Raw genomic sequence first — 14,824 nt, forward strand, 5'->3', positions numbered from 1 at the left:
GTCCTATCTCCCCTGAATCTAGTTGAGGCCATGTCAATAAATTTTGGCTCATGAGAGATAAGTTGAAAGTATTACTTTAGACTTTTGGGAAGCCTCCTTCAAATGTGCCTTTCTTCATATCCTCCCTTCCTGCTACTTGGAATGGAAACCTTGGAGTGGCTCTCCTGGTCCATGAGGTAACCTTGAGTACAGAAGGCACACACTAAAGATGGCAAGACAGAAACATAGGAAGTACCTGAGGTTTGAAGGTTCTGTGGAACAGCTGTATTAGCCCTAGACTACCTACTTCTAGATTGTTGTTTTGTGAGGGAATAAGCTTTTGTGTAAGTCCCAATTTTAAAATCTCTATTATACCACCCAGGTGTCCCCTTATTTATTTATTCTTAAGAGAGGCAGAAACATAGGCAGAGGGAGAAGCAGGCTCCCTGTATGGAGCCTGATGCAGCACTTGATCCTGGGACCCCGGGACCACACCCCGAGCTGAAGGCAGATGCTCAACCACTGAGCCACCCAGGCGTCCAGTGAGTTCTGGTCTTAATGCTCACAAACTCATAACTACTGGGCGGTTTCCAGAACTGTGTGCCTTCATGTGCAGAGTTCTCAGCTTCTATTCGTAGCTGAATCTCAATACAAAATGCAATCTCATCTGTAAAACCTCTGGCTTCTCAGATGTGAGCATTCTGCTCATAAATCCCACAGATATAAACACTATCTTATTGTATTTTACTTCTTTATTTGCATGTCACACAGAATGTAATTTCCTTGACATCAGGCATATTGTCTGTTCTATGTCTAGATCTTCAGTTCTTAGAGTAGTCCTTGGTTCAATAAATACTTGTTGAATTGGGCAGCCTGGGTGGCTCAGTGGTTTAGCGCTGCCTTCAGCCCAGGGGGTGATCCTGGAGACCCGGGATCGAGTCCCACATTGGGCTCCCTGCATGGAGCCTGCTTCTCCCTCTGCCTGTGTCTCTGCCTCTCTCTCTCTGTGTGTCTCTCATGAATAAATAAATAAAATCTTAAATAAAAATACTTGTTGAATTGAATAAGTAAATTATTTATGTCTTACTTTGGTCAAAACAATTAGAGAACAATTCCAGACATGTTATAATGTTAATTAGGATCAGGATAGTAAATAAATTCTCTAAATTAATACAATATAGGCTTAAATGCCAGGACAGTGACCCAACATTGAAGAATGTCCATTTCTGTCTCATGTCAACATTGAGCCTGGTCTGGCGGCTCTGCTGTACAAGGCCATTAAAGATCCAAGATCCTTCTATTTTGTTGTTCTGCTGTGTAGATGTCCACAAGATGTTCACAAGAAATTTTCAGCAAAGGCATGTGTTGTTTTCCAAGGCTTTCTGGAGTCAGAATTTTGTTTCTTTTGAATGCACTCTTGTATGGGGACTGACCTCGAAGCAAGAAAAAGCAGCTCCTATTTATTCAAGTTAGTGGAGTCTTTGTATGGTGAAGTTCTGGGTTTCACTTATTTGACTTATTATTCGTTGCATTTGATGCAGGCAGGCCAGGTTTGAGGATCAAGAGAGGGTCCTGCAGGACCAGTCAAAGGGCTCCTTGGCTTTGCTCAGGGTAGAAATAAAATGTGAACCAGCAGGAAGTGAGAGCAGGGTTTACTGAAGATATAGAGAGTGCAGATATAAACAGAGTATCTGGGAGACATAAAGGAAAGGACAGAGTCTCATCTTTGCATGGGGCCTGGGGTTTTTACTGACAATTGTGATCTGGTGTATATGTTCTCTCAGGCACCCAGCACCCGGTCAGAACAGGAACACGGTCTAGGTGCCCATCATAAGTCACTTCCTCCCTGGTGCCAGGGGTGTCTTGGCATCGAGAGGTCTAGTACTGGATTACACACATGATGGCCTTACCCAGTCATTCTTGCCCCATCATTCCTTAGGTGTTATCTGTCATGCTGGAAGATTCCAAAGAAATCATCAACTCCTCGTCTTTTACAAGGAGGACATACATTAAGGCACGTGTTAGCCAGGGGTCAATGCCAGGATATCATCTGTGGCATTTATGTGAAGTGTCCTCAGAGCTGTAAATGGGGACTTTGCATAGGCTAGAAAAATGAAGAAATGATGGGCAGCAGTAAATCCACACAAAGCCAGGAGGTGTTCAATGCCTTGGATGCCCTGGTACACACACTGTGAGGCATTACAGTCTCTTATGCACTTTTCTAGTTTTGAATCCTATTTCTTTTTCCTGTGTATTAATCTTCTAATCTATTCTAGCTTACCTCTTTGAGCTATGTAGTCTACTGTTAAATGCAATTGATTTTGTTCATCATTTTGGTTCTATCATTTCCATTTAATTCTTTTTTAAAAATATTTTATTTATTCATATGAGAGAGGAGAGAGAGAGAGAGAAAGAGCATAAACAGGGAAAGGGGAAGGGGAAGAGGGAAAGAGAGAATATTAAGCAGACTCCGAGCTGAGCTCAATCCCAGGACATTGGGATCATGATCTGAGCTGAAGTTGGACACACTTTACTAACTGAGCCACTCAGGTGCCCCACCATTTAATTCTTTTTGAAACAGTTTCCAGTTTTCTACTGAGACTTTGCATTGTGTCATCTAACTTCTTGAGCATGTTAATCATAGCCAGTTTTTTTCTAGCTTTATGGAAATATAATTGACATACAACCTTGTGTAAGTTTGAATGTGTGCAATGTGATGATTTTATACATGTGTACATTGCATTTACCTCTCATAATTGCCACTTCCTGATTATGGTGAGAAAGTTAAAGCTCGGGATCCCTGGGTGGCGCAGCGGTTTAGCGCCTGCCTTTGGCCCAGGGCGCGATCCTGGAGACCCGGAATCGAATCCCACGTCGGGCTCCCGGTGCATGGAGCTTGCTTCTCCCTCTGCCTGTGTCTCTGCTTCTCTCTCTCTCTGTGACTATCATAAATAAATAAAAATTAAAAAAAAAGAAAGTTAAAGCTCTATTTTCTCAGAAGTTTTCAAGTATTCAATACAGTACTGTCAACTATGGTACCATGCTGTACATGGAATCCCAGAACTTACTCATCTTGGAACTGAAAATTTGTACTGTTTCACCCATCTCATTAGTCCCTGGCAACCACCATTCTATTCAGTTTATTAGGTTTTACAAGTGAGATCATGCAGTATTAATCTTTCTCTGTCTGATTTATTTTACTGAGCATATTGCCTTCAGGGTCTATTGATGATGTTGCAAATGGCAGGATTTCCTTCCTTGTCCTTGGTGACCAATACACTCCAGTGTGTGTGTGTGTGTGTGTGTGTGTGTGTGTGTGTGTGTGTTTTCTTTATGCATTCATCCATCAATGGACACTTAGGTTGTTTCGTAACCTGGCTATTGGGAATAATCCTGCAATAAACATGAGGGCTGTAGATATCTCTTTGAGATAGTGACTTCATTTCCTTCACATACATAACCAAAAGTATAATTTCTGGTCATACGGTAGTTTAATTTTTAATTTTTTGAGAAACCTCTATCCTGTTTTCCACAGTGCCTACACCAATTTATATTCCTACCAACAGTGCTCCAGGGTTCTCTTCTCTCCACATCTTCACCAGCTTTTGTTATCTCTTGATAATAGCCATTCTGATAGGTGTGAGATGATATCTTATTGCAGTTTTGGTGTGCATTTCCCTGATGATTAGTGATGTTGGTCTTTTCATGTACTTGCTGGAGATTTCTATAGAAAAATGTCTATTTAAAAGTACTCTGCCCATTTTTAAATTGGATTGTTTGTTAGTGGCTATTGACTTGTGTAAGTTCCTTGTATATTTTGCATATTAACCCCCTATCAGACATGGTTTGCAAATATTTTCTTTCATTTCATAGGTTGCCTTTTCATTTTGTTGATTATTATTATTTTGCTATACAGAAGCTCTTTAGTTTGATGGAGTCCCACTTGTCGATTCTTGGTTTTGTTTTTGTGATTCTGATATCTCTGTCCAAAAATTTATTGCCAAGACCAATGTCAAGGAACTTTTTTCCTCTTTTCTTCTAGGACTTAAATTAAGTCCTTAATTCATTTCAAGTTAATTTTTGTTAGTGGTGTAAGATAGAGGTTCAATTTCATTCTTTTGCATGTCAATATCTAGTTTCCCCAATACTATTTATTTAAGAGACTATCCTTTCCCTGTTGAGAATTCTTTGCTCCATCATCAAATATTAGTTGACCATATATGCATGGGTTTATTTCTTGGCCTTCTATTCTGCTCCATTGATCTATGTGTCTGTATTTATGCTATTTTGGATACTAGTTTTTTATAATATGGTTTGAAATCAGTAAGTGTGATGACTCCCACTTTCTTCTTTCAATATTGCTTTGGCTACTTATGATCTTTCGTGGTTCCATGGGAATTTTAGTATTGTTTTTTTTCTATATCTGGAAAAATGCCATCAGAATTTTGATTGGAATTGCATTGAATCTGTAGATGGCCTTGGGTACTATGAACATATTACAATATTATTTCTTCTAATCCATGAGCATGGAGTATCTTTCCATTTATTTGTGTCTTTATCAATTTCTTTCCTCAATGTCTTAATTTTTGGTGTCTGGATCTTTAACTTCCTTGGTTAAATATTTTCCTAAATATTTCATTGTTTTTGATAATATTGTAAATGGGACTGTTTTCTTTATTTCTTTTTCAGATACTTCATCATTAGTGTATAGAAATACAACTGATTTTTTATATGTTGATTTCAGAACATTTTTGAAATCTTTGATTATATCTAATGATTTTTTGGTGGAGTTGTTAGGATTTTCAGTGTATAAGATCATGTCATCAGCAAACATAGGCAGTTTTACCTCTTTATTTTTTTAAAGATCTTATTTATTCATGAGAGATACAGAGAGAGAGGTAGAGACACAGGCAGAGGGAGAAGCAGGCTCCATGCAGGGAGCCTGATGTGAGACTTGATCCCGGATCCTGGGATCATGCCTTGAGCTGAAGGCAGATGTTCAACAGCTAAGCCACCCAGACGTCCCTTTCCTCTTCCTTTCTGACTTGGATGCCTTATCTTCTTTTTCTTGCCTAATTGCTCTAGCTGGGATTTTCCATATTAAAGTTGGATGGGAGTGGTGTGAGTGGGCACTTTTTTCTTGTTCCTGATATTAAAGGGAAAGCTTTCAACATTTCACCATTGAGTATAATGTTAGCTGTGTTTGATATATTTGGCCTTTCTATTGTTGAAATATGCTTCCTATATGCCTAATTGTTTGAGAATTTTTATCATGACAGAATGTTGAATTTTAATGATTTTTCTCCATCTATGAGATGATCATAGGATTTTTGTCTTTCATTCTATTAATGTGAGATATAAGTTATTAATTTACATATGTTAAATCATCCTTGCATCCCAGGAATAAATCTCACTTGCTTATGGTGTATGATCCTTTTAATGTGCTATTGAATTCATTTGCTAATATTTTGTTGAGGATTTTTGCACTTACGCTCATCAGGAATATTAACCTGTAAATTTTTTTTCCATAGTGTTCTTATCTGGCTTTTGTATGTATGTGATGTGGGCCTTGTAAAATGAGTTTGGGAATGTTGCCTCATTTTCAGTTTTTTGTAGAGTTTGAGAAGAATTGGCTTCAATTCTTCTTTAAATGTCTGGTACGATTTACTCATGAAGCCTTCTGGTCCTGGGCCTTTCTTGCTGGGAGATTTTTTTTATTACCAATTCAGTCTCCTTACTTGTTATTGGTCTGTCTGAATTTTCAATTTTTTCATGATTCAGTTTTGGTAGGTTGTCTCTCCAGGAATTTACCCATTTCTTCTAGGTTATCCAATTTTTTGGCATATAATTGTTCATTGTAGTCTCTTATGATCCTTTGTATTTCTGTGGTATCAGATGCAGTCTTTTTTTGCATTAATAATTTTAATTACTTGAGTCCTCTCTCTCTCTTTTTCTTTCTTTTTTGGTAAGTCTAGGTAAAAGTTTGTCAATTTTCTTATCTTTTAAAAAAAGAATCTTAGTTTTGTTAATCTTTTTGTTTTCCTATTCTCTATTAAGATTGTTTCTGCTATGATCTTTGTTATATCCTTCCTTATGCTAACCTTGGATGTAGTTTTTCTTGTTCCTTGAGGTGTAGAGTTAGGTTATTTATTTGAGATATTTTTCTTTTTTTCTTAAGATTCTGTATATTTATTTGAGGGAGAGAGCACAAGCAGGGGGAGCAGCAAAAATAGAAACATAACACACCAAAACCTATGAGATGCAGCAAAAGCAGTTCTAGGAGGGATGTTTAGAGCTGGTTTCTAGGTGGGGTGGAACTGAAGCGAGGTCTTTGTGTAGGACCCCAAAAGACCGGGGAAGCTGGTCACTCACCTCACTCTTCCTCTCCCTGTGAGGGGGAACTCTTTCTAATTGGGAAGTTCCCTCTCGATGCTCAGCAATGCTGGCTTGGGGAATGGGATGATATATGCAAAAAGAAGCTGTCTTCCTTCCCTTTTTGTGCAGTTCTTCTCAAGTTTTTGTTCCACTGGGTTACCAAAGTTTCTTATGTGGACTCCCAAACACTCCCAGAGCTGTTTCTGTTCATGGATAGTTGTATAACTGTTGATCTTTGTTGGGGGACAGAGGCTAGGCTACTCTGCCATCTTGGTTCCATTTTGGTTCCATCACTCTCCCTGATAGGCATTGAAATATATGTAATACACACACATAACAAAAACAAAGCCAGACACTTTTCTCATACTACATACAGATGTAGGAAAGATTTAATATTAAAAGACAATTAACAATTAGATACAATTTTGGAGAGCAAATTTTGAAATATGGAAATCCTACAGACAGACCAAGAAACCCAGTAATCAGAAAACCAGGTATGTCTTTCTATATATATATATATATATATATATATATATATATATATATATATATTTTTTTTTTTTTTAAGGTTCATGGCAAGAAAGCTTTACACTAAATAAAAAGGGAGACTGGAAAATATATTTTCAATAGATGTTACAGGCAAAACTATTAATATCCATAATAATAATTTCTCTGGATTAATAAGACATAGAAAACACACAAGGAAAGAAAGGGCAGAGGTGAGTCATGAAAAATAAAATGTAATAATCAATAAATACATGAAAAGATTCTCAAACTTGCTAGAAGTCAAATCAGTGAAAGTTAAGGCATTTATATTTTTAAATCATATAACTGGAAGAAAAAGAAATAGAAATGAAGGAGAGAGATCACATCATGGGCTGTCAAAGGTACAGGAAAGTAGGTGTTCTCTTACTTTGCTTCTGGCAGTAGTGAATTGCTGTACCTTTTCTGAATGTAATCTGACTATATTTATTAAAATCTTAAAAAATCCATTCTCTGGCATGGGAATTTCCATTTTGAAATCTATCCTATGAAGATAATGGTATATAAAGCCTATATTCCTAAATATTTATTATAGCATTGTTTGTAGTGGCAAGAAAACTGAAAATGATTTGGTTGTTTGTGAATTAGTGAATGGCTAATTTAGAATAATGTTAAAAAGCCCAAATTACATTCATTCTTAGAAAGACACTCATACAGAACAATGTCATGTGACCTTGTTTCTGCAGCAAAAACTGCCCCAGGGGAGGAAGTGCCCTGACTTTGATTTCAATATTTTACAATATCTTTGAAACCTTCTTTATCTTTGAAATCTCTCAACATGAAAAGGTTTAGGTATTTGCATTTATCATCTATTCTGCTGTGCTTGGGTATGGATTTTGGCAATTCTTTTTGATACAGTGAGCTTTGCTTAGGTATGCAGTTAAATAATTGTTTCTCCTATTAAAAAGAATATAGGGTGATGGACACTGAGGGGGGCACTTGACGGGATGAGCACTGGGTGTTATTCTGTATGTTGGCAAATTGAACACCAATAAAAAATAAACTTATTATTAAAAAAAGAATATATATTTCTTTAATTTTTATAAATTGATAAACATATAAAATATAAAAAAGAAAAAATCTTAAAGGACAATTTATTTTCTAAGTATAGGAAGAAGGGGCTTGAAATATCAGGAAGAGTGTCAAGACTACAAAAGGGTGAGAGCAATTTGACAAGAAACCAGGAAGAATTGTGAGGCAGCATTGAGCACCCATTTGAGTTTGGGGACCATGATTCATGGGGCTACTAGTATGCTCTAATGTGTGACTTTCTCTGGTAGTGCTTCACAGAGCTATGGAGAAGGAAGCATCTTGCAAACCCTAACTGGGCCTGTGAAAAGATACCAGATCGAGGTAGTTAAAGTTTTCTGCAGCATCTTGCTAAGATGAAGGATCATTAAGTATAAGCTAATTGAGTATAGAAATGAAGGAAAGGGAGGCCAGTGGCTTGGAGAAACCAGAGTAGTCAATAGGTTGGTCCTGTGAAGTTGAAGAATAGTTGAGTAGGAAAACTTGAACACGGTTAAGGCAATATTAAAAATATTTCACAACTGTAAAACATGGGTATTGACCAATCAGATGGATATCCAGTCAACTGACACAATAACCATATTTGTGGGTGGAGCCTGATATCACTTGGATGTGGGACTGAGCAGTAGAGGAGTTGAGATGAACATTATGGGGGCTAAAGATATCTGGGAACTGAGGGATAAGCGTTTTGTCTGAATTGTCCTTGTGGACACTAATGTCATATCATATGATGACAGGAAATGAGGTCTACCTCTTTCTAAAGAGATTGTGAGCCTCTTTAGTGTCAATTCTTCACTGAGTGACTGGTTTTGGTGGGAGGATTGGTTGGTGATGACCATGACAAGAAGGGGTAAGGGTGGTAAAGCCTAATGGCATGAGAGCCTAAAGAGCAGAGGTTTTATAAGAGTGTGAAGGAGAAATGGGGAGCATGGGGGACACCAACACTGAGAACCTCCCAAAACTGGGGGCCTGTGGGAGTAGCCACAGTTGGGGCATGCTGCAGTATGAACAGGTTTTAGATAAGGCTAGAAAGTGAGTGCTTTCAAGGAATTTATACTCTAGTAAGGGAGATGGGTGAAAAAGTCAATGAAAATAGTGATTTGATAAAGCTTAAGGTGCTATGATAAGCATAAAAGAGGAACTATTTTTTTTAAAGATTTTATTTACTTATTCATGAGAGACAGACAGAGAGAGAGAGGCAGAGACACAGGCAGAGGGAGAAGCAGGCTCCAAGCAGGAAGCTCAACGTGGGACTTGATCCCGGGTCTCCAGGATCATACCCTGGGCTGAAGGCAGCGCTAAACTGCTGAGTCACCCGAGCTGCCCAAAAGAGGAACTATTAACATAATTTTGGAGGTTTCTGGATAAATGAGATCTCAATGAATGACAATAATAAAATATTATTATAAAATATAGCAAAAAGAAAGTAACAACACAGTTTCACATTTATTGAGGGCTTACCACCCACTGGGCACTTTATATGTTTTTTCCTTAATTTCTACAACAACCCCATTAGGTAATACAATTATCCTTCCTCAATTTATAGGCAAGTACACAGAGAAATCAACTAACTTCTGCAACAGTATGGCCAGTGTGGAAGTCACTGTGATACACTTCCCAAATCCCCAATAGCTGGGAGTGCCGCCAGCTAACAGTCCTCAGTGGTCAGCCCTTTCTGGAAATTGCCCTCATCTAGAGAGAGGTGTCTTGCCCAAGGTCACCTCCCTCTCCAGGGGACAGCCTACACACATGAATGGCTGATGTGGACAGATGAAGGCCTGGCTCTTTTGCTGCATTTCCTTCCAACTGTACCTAGGAAATGCACTAGGACAATTCTGAAGGGCCATCCTAGTTTCAGAAAGTTTGCTTGAGACCTTTGTTGAGACTACATAGGAGACTGGTTTCTTCCCCTGTCCAGTGCTGCTTTGTTCCTTCCCTTTCAGGTATTTACCTATAGATCACCCTCCAATAAATCCCCTGCACTCTGATCTACAACAGTTGATGCCAGGAAAGGTTTGAGAAAGTAGAGGTTAAAAAGACAATGTAGAGTTGGATCACCTGCCAGCTGTTTTGAAATGAGGATCCCATCACTAGAGATAAGGGTGAACAGGCAATTCCTAGCTTAAGGTAGCAAAGCAATTGTGAAAAACATCCCCGGGTGCCTGCATGGCACAGTTAAGCATTAGATTCTTGGTTTTGGCTCATCAGGTGGTGATCTTAGGGTGGTAGATCCAGACCCATGTTGGGCTCCATGTACAGTATAGAGTATGCTTAAGACCGTCTCTCCCTCTCCCTCTGCCCCTCCCCACTGTGTATGCCCTCTCCCTGTGTCTCCCTCTCTCATAAATAAATAAATAAATAAATAAATAAATAAATAAATAAATCTTAAAAAAAAAAACAAGGGGCACCTGCATCAGGGTGGCTCAGTTGGTTGAGTGTCTGCCTTCAGCTCAGATCATGATCCCAGGATCCTGGGATCAAGTCCCACATTAGGCTCTCTCCTCAGCAGGGAGCCTGCTTCTCCCTCTCCCTCTACTTGCTGCTCCCCTGCTTGTTCTCTCTCTCTCTCTGTCATATAAATAAATAAAATCTTTAAAAACCCCACATCCAGTCTTAGTGAACTGAGGTAGCATAGAGTTGGAAGGAAATGTACTTATGGAGGGAATGTTAAGTCCATGAGACATAGGGAGAGGCTATCTATAAAGGTGTTGGAATTGAGTGGCTGTTACTAACTGCAGTTGATGCTTTGAAAAGACTTTGACTGACATGAGACATGAATCAAGCATACTGTCCTTGGTAGTGCTTCTCATTCATATAGAGTGAATACTCAATTTGGCAGGAGATGAAGATGCTGCTGCTTGCTTTGGGATTTCCAAGATGTGGTGAGGGGTGTATAGACATATAGGGTTTGGAGATCAACTGAAATATGAGCTCTGGAGTTACAGGTCTGGGAGTTGCCAACATATATATGGTAATTGAAAAACGATAGCCAGGGATAAAATTTAGGGGATTGTGTAGGGAAGATGAGGGATGGGCTTGTCAAAGGCAATGTATGACTCATGGTGTAGCACTGGGGACCAAAGTTGGGACTCTGAGGACACAGAATACTAAGAATGGGTAGAAGATGATGAGCTCATGAAAAGATTTTCCTTCAACCAGAGAAGTCAGAGAAAAATCAGGAAAAAGTGATGTCCATGAAGGTGGTGTGGTGCAGCAGAATGCAGAGGCTTTAGCTAGAAGTGGGTATGGGATTAAGGGAGCGTCCCTTTATTGGTTGTTGTTAAACATGAGAGAGAGCAGAGAACCTTTGTAGGAAGGAATAAGGAGGCGGAGGGGATGGTACCAGGAAGCAGGGAGGTCCTCAGGAGGCAGAAGGGGATGGGTTCCAGAGTAGAGGGGATGAGTTAGCCTTGCCAAACAGGAAGAAGGCAGAGTGGAGCCCAGTTGCAGATAAATTGATAGTGGCAGAATGCTGATGGAGTTGGGACCTGATGACTTTTAGTTTCTTCTCTGTGAAGCAGGAGGCAAAAACAATGGCTAAGGACAAGTGGGCCTGAGAGGTCAGAGGTTCCAGAAAATTGCTGTGAGGTGCCGAGTGGAGACTGATGAGGGCAACATAAGGGGATGGCTGGGGAGCAGGGAGCACCCAGTTGACTTTGGGGTGTGAATTATGAATAGCCCCATCTGAGTGGTTAAGTGCTCAGCAGCTGGGGATTGAGCCATGAGTTGACTGAGAGATTTAAGAATCTCAGGAAGGGGGACGCAGGCGTGGGTGGCTCAGCCATTGAGCATCTCAGTGTGTGATTCTGGGGTCCTGGGATCAAGTCCCACATCCGGCTCCCTTCATGGAGCCTGCTTCTTCCTCTGCCTGTTGTCTCTGCTTCTCTCTGTGTGTCTCTCATGAATAAATAAATAAAATCTAAAAAAAAAATCTCAGAAAGGGAGATGCTGAAGTGATGCCAAATGGGGTCTACAGAAAAAAGAGGAGGGGGATGATAGATTGAGAGAAAGTTGAGATAACATCACCATTGGGGTATTGGTACATCCAATATTTTTTCATCCTTTCTCCAAGGGACAGAAAACCCTATTTATCACATACCAGTTCTTAGAAATCTGTCCTCAGGGAATAAAGCAAATGTAGCATAAGCTGGCTATTTATTTATAACCCTAATAAACCAGTAAAAAATTAGGCAATATAAGAGGCAAAATGATGTAATAGAAAAAACTCAGACTTGATCTTGACAGAGCCTAGTTAGATTTAGACAGACTAGGGTTTGAATTCCAGAGCTTCCAAGATGCCTGACCTTGGGCAAGGCAAGGTCATCTCAGTTCATCTTTTATAAAGTAGGGATAATAGTACCTGTCTGAAGAGCACTTAAAGTAACACAATTCAATTCTTACATATTCCCAGCACATCTTGTTGCTTTAAAAATATTACTCAATTCTTTATTCTTTATTCCTTATATAAGTTCAATAGAGATATAAAGGACCAAGGAGCCTCTTATAATTTTTTTAAATTTGTATTTATTTATGGTAGTCACAGAGAGAGAGAGAGAGAGGCAGAGACACAGGCAGAGGGAGAAGCAGGCTCCATGCACCGGGAGCCCGACGTGGGATTCGATCCCGGGTCTCCAGGATTGCGCCCTGGGCCAAAGGCAGGCGCTAAACTGCTGCGCCACCCAGGGATCCCCAAGGAGCCTCTTTAAAACTTTGCTGATCCTCGTTTTCTCTGCTGTTGTCATTGTTTTTTATCTTCCCCTTTCCTTGTTTTAATGCTGTCAACATCCCTTTGTATATAGCCCTCCTGCTCAGGCACGTACATGTTTATATAATTCAACTTATAAACCCCAAGTCCTAGAATGTCTCTATTCACTAAGAAGATCCCTACAAGGTAAATATGAGCTAAGTATACCCTAAAACAAAAGTTGTGGTTTCAGTCCACTGGGTCAAAGTAAATTGTGATGATTTGGGACCGGGTGACAGAACTCAGACTCCTGTTAGCCTTCTTTTTATTTTTTTTTTTATTTTATTTTTTTTTATTTTAATTTTTATTTATTTATGATAGTCACAGAGAGAGAGAGAGAGACAGAGACACAGGCAGAGGGAGAAGCAGGCTCCATGCACTGGGAGCCTGACGTGGGATTCGATCCCGGGTCTCCAGGATCGCGCCCTGGGCCAAAGGCAGGCGCTAAACCACTGCGCCACCCAGGGATCCCAGCCTTCTTTTTATTGTGTGATGTGAGCTTGGTCAGAACAAGGTACACTTCTTTGCCTGGGGTTAAATCTAGCATATTTTCTGAGTCTTGTTCCTTCATTCAGGTTGAACCCAATTCAGATGTCTCAGTTACCTCTGGAGTCATCTCAGTGACAAAAGTAATCAGGAGAATTTAGGAATATTACTCAGGAATTAAATCTAAATCATCAAGTGGAGAGTACCGACCAAGGTGTCAAGATATTTAGCTCTGCTCAGAATCCAGTGGGCTAGTCACTTCTTCCCTGGGGCCTACTTTTCTCATCTGTAAATGAGAATTGACCTTGGGGTGGGGAGGGCGACCCATAAGGACTCTGATGCTACTTGATTCTGTACGTCTGTAGTAGAGAGCATGGCTAAACTCCGTCACATTTAACACGGAACCTCAGAGAGGGTCAAATTCCCTAGTATTTCAAACCACCAAAGCCACCGAAAGTAATCTTGGCAGTCTCTGGGCACTTTTGTCGTTGTTGTTGCCAAATCATTAGGAAGGGACTGCACCTGTTCTAGGTAGTCATTGCAGAGATCTAAAGGAATGCTTCATCTTTAGGTCCCTGGGAGTCTTACTAAGGAAGGGACATTGGATATTGTAGGTAATTAATTAGATTGACTATTTGGTGTCATGTAAAGCTAAAATAATTAGGAAAGTATTCTTGGCAAGAACATTACACATACACATATACACACACAGAGAGAGAAAACTATTGATGCTAAAGTGGTTTGTAGAAAATTTATGGACAGAACTTCTCAAGTAGCCTTTTCTATTAAAAAAAAAATCAATGTCTGGGATGAGACTTTTATCAGGAAAATACCTAGCAAGATCTCATATTACTTTTACTCCCTCCCCTAACAGGCCTATTCCAAACTACAAACATTAGTTTAGTTGTGAGCCCACTTAGTTACCGATTATTCAGTAGTGTTGGTTAATAGGTAGAGTTAAGTGTTACTCTACATTTTCAGGCGTTAGATAAAAATCTTTCACTCTCTTTTCTGAAATTGTGTGATTTCATTTGGCCAGAATTGTCTGAAATGTTAGCAGTCAAATTTCCAGCTATTGCGTGGTTACACAAATTTTGTGACTAAGTAGAAAAATGGAGAGGAGGGAATGTTAGTATATTATGGTCATCCTATTAAATTAGTATTCCTAATTGATCTTCCAAATTCCCTTCTAAGTTGTTTGTTTTTAGCATCCACTAGTGGTTTGTGTTTTCCTTTTCTTATTCCATAAACAAGTCATTAATCTATGAAATAAGAAAAGAACAGAACCTATGCCTCATCAAATTGGTCACCCTCTGATGAAAAGCCTAAGTGAAAACATACATGCATACACACAAATGCACATGCACCTGATATTCACCGGTACATAAATAAACACATAAAAACCTATGATCCCATTATCCATCTTCTCCAAAGGCAGGGATGAATTGCAGAGTTAGCATTTTCTGTTTACTGATAAATTCTGTGGATAGCTTTGGGTAACCACAGGCTAAGTGGTATTGTGCTTTGAGCTGTGGTTGTATGTGGAATTTAAAACCACATAGTTTTTATATTAAGAACTAGTACTTTTGGTTTTCAGAAGCACCTATTAAATTTTGATACTCTAAAGCCTTAAGTAATGTAAGGTTTTTGTATATGCAAAAAAACCCC

At 39.3% G+C, this 14,824-nt stretch overlaps 1 long non-coding RNA gene across 1 annotated transcript in view; it reads left to right on the forward strand.

Annotated features, from left to right (window-relative positions):
- The window catches only part of LOC119870094, a 43,271-nt gene that overhangs the window by 18,864 nt on the left and 9,583 nt on the right, over positions 1-14,824 (forward strand). The window lies entirely within an intron of this gene.

This window comes from Canis lupus, chromosome 2 (genome assembly GCF_011100685.1).
Source record: "Canis lupus familiaris isolate Mischka breed German Shepherd chromosome 2, alternate assembly UU_Cfam_GSD_1.0, whole genome shotgun sequence".
NCBI classification, from domain to species: domain Eukaryota; kingdom Metazoa; phylum Chordata; class Mammalia; order Carnivora; family Canidae; genus Canis; species Canis lupus.